Consider the following 8,486-nt stretch of genomic DNA (forward strand, 5'->3'; position numbering starts at 1 on the left):
AACACAACACAAAATAAAATATAAACTTACAAATTCACAGATGGCATGTAAGAGATAAATATACAGAAGAAAGAGAATGCCATTTTATCTTGAGCAAATACGTTAAGAGGGGAAGAAAATGTAATGTTCACAGAGTTTAACTTAGAATGAGTTCTTTTCGTCCTTTCGTAAGCTTTGAACAATAGAACAACAAATGTTCGACATTTTGCACTCCCCCGAAACTGCATGAACACAAGTATGTACTAGATAATCTAAATCTCTTCAGATAAGAATTGAATTTACCATGTCCAATTATAAATTGAGTAACTTCACAATTTCAAAAAAAGTGTTTATTATTCAATCTGTGAGGAATGGAAGGAAAATATAGTTTAGTCAAAGAGGCAGTAGTAGAATTTCTGTATAGTTCATTCCACTTGAGTATTGTATCATCTTTATTTTTGTTCTTGTAAAATGACTTGGGAAGTATCATTGGAGTAATTACTTGAAGATGTATAGCTTGTATTGCCAACCAATCAGCCCTTTCATTTCCTAGATTGCCAATGTGGCCACGTACATGAGAAAAGATAACATCAACACCTTTATTATTAAGGTCTTTAAGAAGAGCATGAGTAGTGACAATTAATTTATTACATGAGAAGATATTCCTAAGAGAATATAAGGATGAGAGAGAATCAGTGCGAATAAGAAATATAGCACCTAGCGAACAGTTGTTAGATATCCACTTAATTGACTCACTAATACACAGTAATTCGGCTTGGAAAACACTGCATTCATTGGGAATTCTAAAGAATTTGTATTCCAGTTCAGAACCATGATGGGAAACGACATAAGCTAATCCAACTCGATTATTAATTTTACTGCCATCTGTATAACACACAACAGGGAAATTATCATCAGCAGAATTGTCAAAAATGATAGTTTGAATTGGCAAGCGATTGGCAGGATGAGGAAGATCTTCAAACAACACCTTGGTATCGAACATAAATTTGCTGATGGTATCTTAACGAAACTTCAGCCCTAATCCTTCTATGAAACGAATTATCCGTGCTAAAAGGGTCCGTGAGAAAGTTTCTGTTAAGAACCTCATTAGGAGTTTCTTCTAGTGACTTTGTACAATTACCGAATGGTTGAAGTTTCATAAAAAATTCTATAAGTGTCTACGGAAAATTAAGACAATTCATATAAAATAAAATTTTAATAGGAAAATTTATGCTACAAATCACTAGAGACAGAAGAAGGAATTTACACAGTTTAAGTTCTAATTTTATAAATTTCATTTATTGTTCGGAAATGTTTTCCTTAGCTTTTTTTAGTGAAAGCTAAAAATTTAAAACAGGAAGATTCGGAAGGTGTGATGAAGACCAGTATAAATAAAAAAAAAAGTCTCCCGGTTTTCAGCTAGGGGAAACCCATTTGTGGAAAAAAATTTTCCATAAGCATTCCATAATTCTATAAGCAAAGTTTATAAATATTCCATTCATATTCGTAAACTTTTGGCAACACTTACAAAACCATTGACCATGATAAGCTGCCACAAAGAAATATGCAACATCTTTCTATTACATTTTTGATGAAAACCTATTACCTGATAATCTGGATCGTTCGAAACTTAGATACTTAAGTGATGGCAGATTATCGGACAAAAACTGCGTACTGCCTTACAAAATAATTTTTTTTTTTTTTGTATTATCGAATGTATTAAAGGAAAAAATACATAATAATAATGCTGCGAAGATTTAATAAAATAAACTAATTATAGCAAACAAATTTAGTCGCAGTTTAATTATATTTAACCACGTTTTACTTAAAAATCATCATTATTGTTAATATATGAATTCATTTAAAAGTGTGAGTGTCCGTCTGCTTTACAGATTTCCACTCTTTTATTACTATTATTTATTTATTTATTTATCTTTAATCATTTCATTAAATAATTCCATATATTTATTATTTCTCTAGTATTTTTGGTGAGGGGGGGCGAATTTAAAAAATATATTTAACGCTTCATCAGCCTCATGCTAAATGATAGTGGTGAATATTTGTTTTTTGTCACTTTCCATTTCTTTTGCTTCTTGCCCAACCACTTGACTCATGACATCAGAATTAACATACTTTGAATATGTCTCGCACTAGAAATATACTAGAAATGTACTAGTCTGTACTAGAAATTTACAGATTTCGCCATCCGTTAATTGACTAATGATATGGGCATCGCCATCGCAATGAAAAACTGTTATATCATTTTCATTTATAACCACTTCTCCACATGTCTTTACAAAATCCATTAATTGGAAAATTTCGCCTTTGGTTTACTATATCTGAAAACTTTCAAATTCGCGGCTGTCATCTTCACCACTCTCACCATGAAATATGGTAGCTGGCCATAAATTATGCCAAGCATTTTTTAAAGTATCTGGAGGCACGTCTTTCCATGATCTTGCGATACTCCACACATCAGATTTTATGTTAAAATATGTCCAATATTCTTGAATAGGCTTGCTATTATTCAAGAAATTTAACACGGATTTAAAAAATACTACTTTATATTTGCATTTCAGCGTGCGCACTATTCTGATATCCGTAAGTTGAATGATGGACGTCCAGCTTGGAGGAAAGAATAATACGGATACATTATCTTTCATGAAAACTTTCAGTGAAATAGAGCCGAACACTCGTCTACAATCAGGACAATTTTTGCCTCACAGATAAACCAACCGAATTCAAATATTGCCCAGCTTTGGGTATGAAATGATTTTCAAACCAACTATTCATTAACGCTTGTGTCACCAACGCTCTTTCATTTGCACGATATAGAACGGGGGAAATCTTTAAACTCCTTTAAATGCTCGAGATCGTGTATTTTTTCCGATACATCTACACAATCTTCCTGCAGTCCCTTGCCAAGGTATTCCTGCGAAGCACTGTATGTTATGTCTCCTCTAACCGAGGTTATTTGAGGTGCCTGTAATAGCGGGATATAATTCCTGCTGAAACAGGCATATCAAAAGTATCAAAGTATTTTTTTCCGATTACGGAAAGTTTACACTTGCGTGTTCCTGCAGCATTTGAGCATGCTAAATTGTTAGTCTCGCTTTGGAATCTTTGGCACCAGATGGAGGCTTCTCTGTAGTGGTCGCCTAGGTATTTCGTTGTACATATTCCAGAGAAGACCAGTTTCATCAGAGCTGAAAATTTTTTCTGGAGATAACTTTTCACTATAAATGAGTTCAATGAGTCCGTTTGCAAATAGTGTGGAAAAATCCCCCAAATGATTTATGTATCGCCGTTAGAGGGCGCTTCGCTTCTGAAAAGGAATGTTAGTTTTTAGTTTGCGACGTAGTTAGTTAGCAGTGAACCTTCGATGCAATCAAAGTTGCTTTGTAAATAAAATGATTGTTTTTGTAGATTGTTGAAGTATTTCACTTCATTTAGAATTAGAACCACCTTTCGCAATATGGCGCATCGCTGCCGAGAACCTTTGGCCAATTTAGAAGTTTGTGTTTTTTAATTTTGGATATCATTTTATGCGAAGACAGCCAAGGTAAGCCTGTATTTTCTATTTTTATATAATATGGAAGATCTTATTGCTAAACTGAAATCGAAACGAAAGGTACTGAGGACCGGAGTGTCCAAGATATTAAAGAAAATTGAGACCGAACTGAATAAAGATGATAGTAGTATAAATGTAAATGTATTAGAAGAAATTTTAGACCAGTTAAACGAAAAATCAAAATCCTTGAGCAATTTAGACGCTGAAATAGAACGAGAATTAAAAGTCGAAGAAGACGAATTTGAACTTGAAATCTCATCCGCTTTGGAATATGAAGAGAAAATACAAGTGTGGCAGTTTAGAGGAAAGAAAAAGTTGAAAGAGTTGAATAAGTTGGAAAATTCGGACAATGCAAATAGATACACTTCTAATGAAACCGTTACAGAATCCCAAAACGAAAGTAACAAATTCACTCGTCTTCCAAAATTAACGATCTCTAAATTTTATGGTGATTCTTCGGATTGGTTAGAATTCATAGGTCAGTTCGAAAATGCGATTGATAAAAATCCGAATTTATCAAAAATAGAAAAATTAATTTACTTAAAAAGCTTTCTTGGTGGCTCAGCCGCCAAAGCTATTTCTGGTTTCACTCTCATCGAAAATAATTACGAAGCTGCTCTTGAACTGTTACGTTCCAGATTTGGTCAAAAGAACATCTTAATTAATTCGCATTTAGGACAACTCTTAAGTACTTCACCTGTTAGAAATCCTAATGATATAAACGGATTAAGAAAACTTTTAGATCACGCCGAAGTACAGATAAGAAATCTTGAAGCATTAAAAATAGACTCTGATACCTACGGAAATCTCTTAACGCCTTTAATTTTGAAATTACTTCCTAATGAATTCGTTCTTGATTATAGCCGAAAAATTAAAGACGAAAATTGGGATTTAAAAGGTTTGTTAGCCTTTTTGAGGAACGAAGTATTCAGTAGAGAACGCGCGGCTTCTCTTAATTATAATTCTAGAGAAAAATATTCGCGATTGGAAAAGCATTTGCCCTTCAAACATAAACATTCTCCAGCCATAACGAGCAAGCTGTCTACAGTTGAGTTATTAGCGGCGTCATCCGAATCGCAGTGTCTGTTCTGCGGGAACACAAATCATAAATCTGCGGATTGCGAAGTTTTAAGTGTAGAAAAGAAAAAGGACATCTTAAAAAGTGAATCGCGGTGTTTTTTATGTTTAGGTCGGTATCACCGGATCCAAAATTGTAAACAAAAAATAAACTGTGCCTTCTGCTTTAATAAACACTCGAAAGCCATTTGTTATTCATTCCATCAGAAAAAAGATAATGAAAAACCTGAAAAGAAAACGTCGGATTCGAGCGTTATTTCCGCTGTTTCGTCATATAATTCCGATGAAAATAGATCTAATAAAATATTATTACAAACGGCTTCTGCATTGATCCGAAATAATGATAAATCTGAAAATGTCAGAATTCTTTTTGATAATGGCTCAATGAGATCTTTCATAACTAAAGATGTATCCACTAAAATGGAACTTCCGATTGTTAGAAAAGAATCACTTTCTGTTTATTCCTTTGGTGATAAAACTGCGTTAGAAAAAACCTTTAATGTTGTTAGAGCAAAACTAGAAAATGTAAACGATCCTAATCTTAATATATATATTGAGCTTCTTGAAACCGAAAATATATCCAATACTGTTATATCTCCTCCAGATTTTAACTTTGCTAAGAAAAATAAAATTTTACAAAATCTACAATTAGCAGATTGTTGTAGAAAAAGTGACAAAATTGATATTCTCATAGGGGTAGATTTCTACTATTCTATAATTACTGGTAAAATTAAAAGAATTTCAAGAAATGTAGTAGCCACAGAATCTTTATTTGGGTGGTGTTTGCAGGGTAAAGTAAATAATGATCATAGTGAATTATTAACTATGAAAGTAATTGTAAATGAAAACTTGATATCAGATCAGTTACAACAGTTTTGGAAGCTAGAAAACTTGGGTTTGGAAAGTGATACTCAAAACGACAAAACTGTTGATTTAGAAATTATGAAATCTTTCGAATCTGATATCAGGTATAAGAACTGCAGATACCAAGTAAAATTACCTTGGAAACCGAATTCAAAACATTTAATGGAAGATAATAGGGATATAGCACTTGAAAGATTTAATAAATTGAATAACAAATTTAAAATTGATAACTCTTTGTTTGTTCAATACACAGAGGTTTTAAAGGATTACGAGTTAAAACATATTATTGAACCAGTTCAAGAAGACAATCAAAATGATAAGACCCTATTTTATTTACCTCATAGAGCAGTCATCAGAAATGATAGAGCAACTAGCAAACTAAGAATAGTTTATGATGCTTCAGCCCATAAACCAAAAACACTCTCTCTAAATGACTGATTATACACTGGTCCGAACCTATATCCTGATATTTTTGATTTATTGATAAAATTTAGACAAAATTCGATAGCCTTTACAGCGGACATTACACAAGCATTCTTACAGATAGAGTTAAATGAAGAAGACAGGGACGTTACACGATTCGTTTGGAAAGATGATCCTAATGATAACAATGAGAGTTTGAAAATCTTTAGATTTACAAGAGTTTTGTTTGGAGTAAAATCTAGTCCCTTTCTCCTAGCTGCTACTATTAAGCATCACCTTAAAAAATATTCAGAAATATATTCTGAAACAGTAGAACTCTTAAAGAACTGCCTGTATGTTGATGACATTATTGGTGGTCAACAAAATTTAGAACAAGCCCTGAAAACAAGTTTAGAAATTGTGAACATTTTTAATGAAGCTAGCATGTCACTACATAAGTGGCATACTAATTCCAAAGAACTCAAAGATATTTGGCATCGCAAAGAATTTTCGATGCAAGAATCTCCTGAAGTTGTCCCGATCAAAGTGTTAGGAATTAATTGGGATACGGATAATGATAATTTTTATTTTGACACTCAGCACTTGACAAATTTCATTTCCTCGTCAATCAACTCAAAACGTTTTCTATTGCAGACCGCAGGCCGTATTTTTGATCCTGTCGGATTTTATGGCCGTTTCACTATAAGAATAAAGTGTCTGATTCAGGAAATCTGGTCTGCCAAAATTGATTGGGACGATGAACTTCCACCTGATCTTAGTTATAAATGGAAAGCCTGGTACGAAGAAATTGAAGAACTGAACCACCTCAGAATTCCCCGCTACTATTTAGAAGGAATATTAGATGCAGATGTGAAACAAATAGAACTCCATAGCTTTTCTGATGCTAGTTTAAAAGCTTATGGATGCGTGGTATATCTGAGAATAGTTTTGAACAATGGAACTTTTCAAACAGTTTTTGTTGCTTCCAAGAGTAGAGTTGCTCCTCTGAAATCCCTAACACTTCCTAGATTGGAGCTTTTGGGTGCGCTTTTATCCGTTTGATTGAGTGATAAAATAACAAAATATTTTAATTACGAAGTAATCCCTTTCCACTAGACTGATTCTCAAATAACGTATTTTTGGATTCAGGGATCTCCCGAAAGATTTAAATCTTTCATCAAAAACAGAGTTTATGAAATTCAGAAACTAACTGAAAGCAATAATTGGCATTATTGCCGTGGGAAAGATAACCCCTCCGACCTCGTATCACGAGGAACTACTGTTGCTAATTTAAGAAATTGTTCACTTTGGTGGTTTGGACCAGAATGGTTGCAAAACAAACGTATAGACTGGCCAGTTCAACCGAAGTTTGACGTGGGAAACGATAAGCAACTAGAACTCCGTGGTAAGATATCTGTTTATGACGTTGTTGTGAAAAGAGATGATCAACTATTGGATATAACAAAATTCAGTAATGTGCTGAAATATCTCAGAATTATGGCATGGGTTAGACGTTTCGTTGCTAAGACAACAAAACTGCCTGCTAATAGTGGAACAATAAGTGCCTTTGAAATTCAGGACACTGAAATTTTTTGTGTTCGTAAATCCCATATGGATTTCTTCACACCTGAAATTAAGGCTCTTCAATCTAACAAGTCAATTTCTCCAAGCTCTGATATATTCAGCTTGGCACCGTTTCTTGATGAAAATAAAATTCTCCGAATTAAGGGAAGATTAGAAGAAACCGAATATACAGTTGACGAGAAGCATCCAGTTCTTCTTCCTAAAGATACCAAATTTACTGAATTAATTGTAAAAAGGGAACATAATAACGTTCTGCATGCGGGAGTTGCAGCAACTTTAGCCAAACTAAGACAGAAATTTTGGATTCCTAAAGGCCGTCAGTTGGTAAAAAAAGTCTTAGGGAACTGTTTAATTTGTCGGAAATACGCAGTAAAACCAGCGAAACAAATGACAGCTCAGTTACCTAAAGATCGAATTGTTGAAACTCCACCTTTCTATGTTACAGGCGTGGATTTCACAGGTCCAGTTTACATCAGGTCTGGAAACGACATTCAGAAATCATACATCGTATTGTTTACGTGCGCTGTTACACGAGCGTTACATCTAGAACTCATTTCCAATATGTCTGCAAACAAATTCATTTTGGCTCTCAGACGTTTCATTTCGAGAAGAGGAAACTGTCGCACCTTTTATTCAGATAACGCGAAAACTTTCAAATATGCTGCCAAAGATTTACAGTATTTTTACAGCATAATTAAAGGTACAGAGTTTCAAAATTTTCTAGCAAATGAAGGCTTGACTTGGAAATTTATCGTCGAGCTTGCTCCATGGTGGGGAGCTTTTTATGAACGCCTTATGAAAACCATAAAGGAACCATTGAAAAAGATATTAGGCAGAGCTCAATTGAATTTTGAAGAATTTATGACTGTGTTGACAGAGGTTGAAAATATTGTGAATAGACGTCCTTTGACCTACGTTTACAACGATTTACATGAACCTGAACCGCTTGCACCGGCTGATTTTCTATTGATCGGACATAAGGATGAATATCCATACAACTTTGCTGAGA

This window comes from Stegodyphus dumicola, chromosome 7 (genome assembly GCF_044657685.1).
Source record: "Stegodyphus dumicola isolate Sdum_Otavi_A_Nest chromosome 7, ASM4465768v1".
NCBI classification, from domain to species: Eukaryota; Metazoa; Arthropoda; class Arachnida; order Araneae; family Eresidae; genus Stegodyphus; species Stegodyphus dumicola.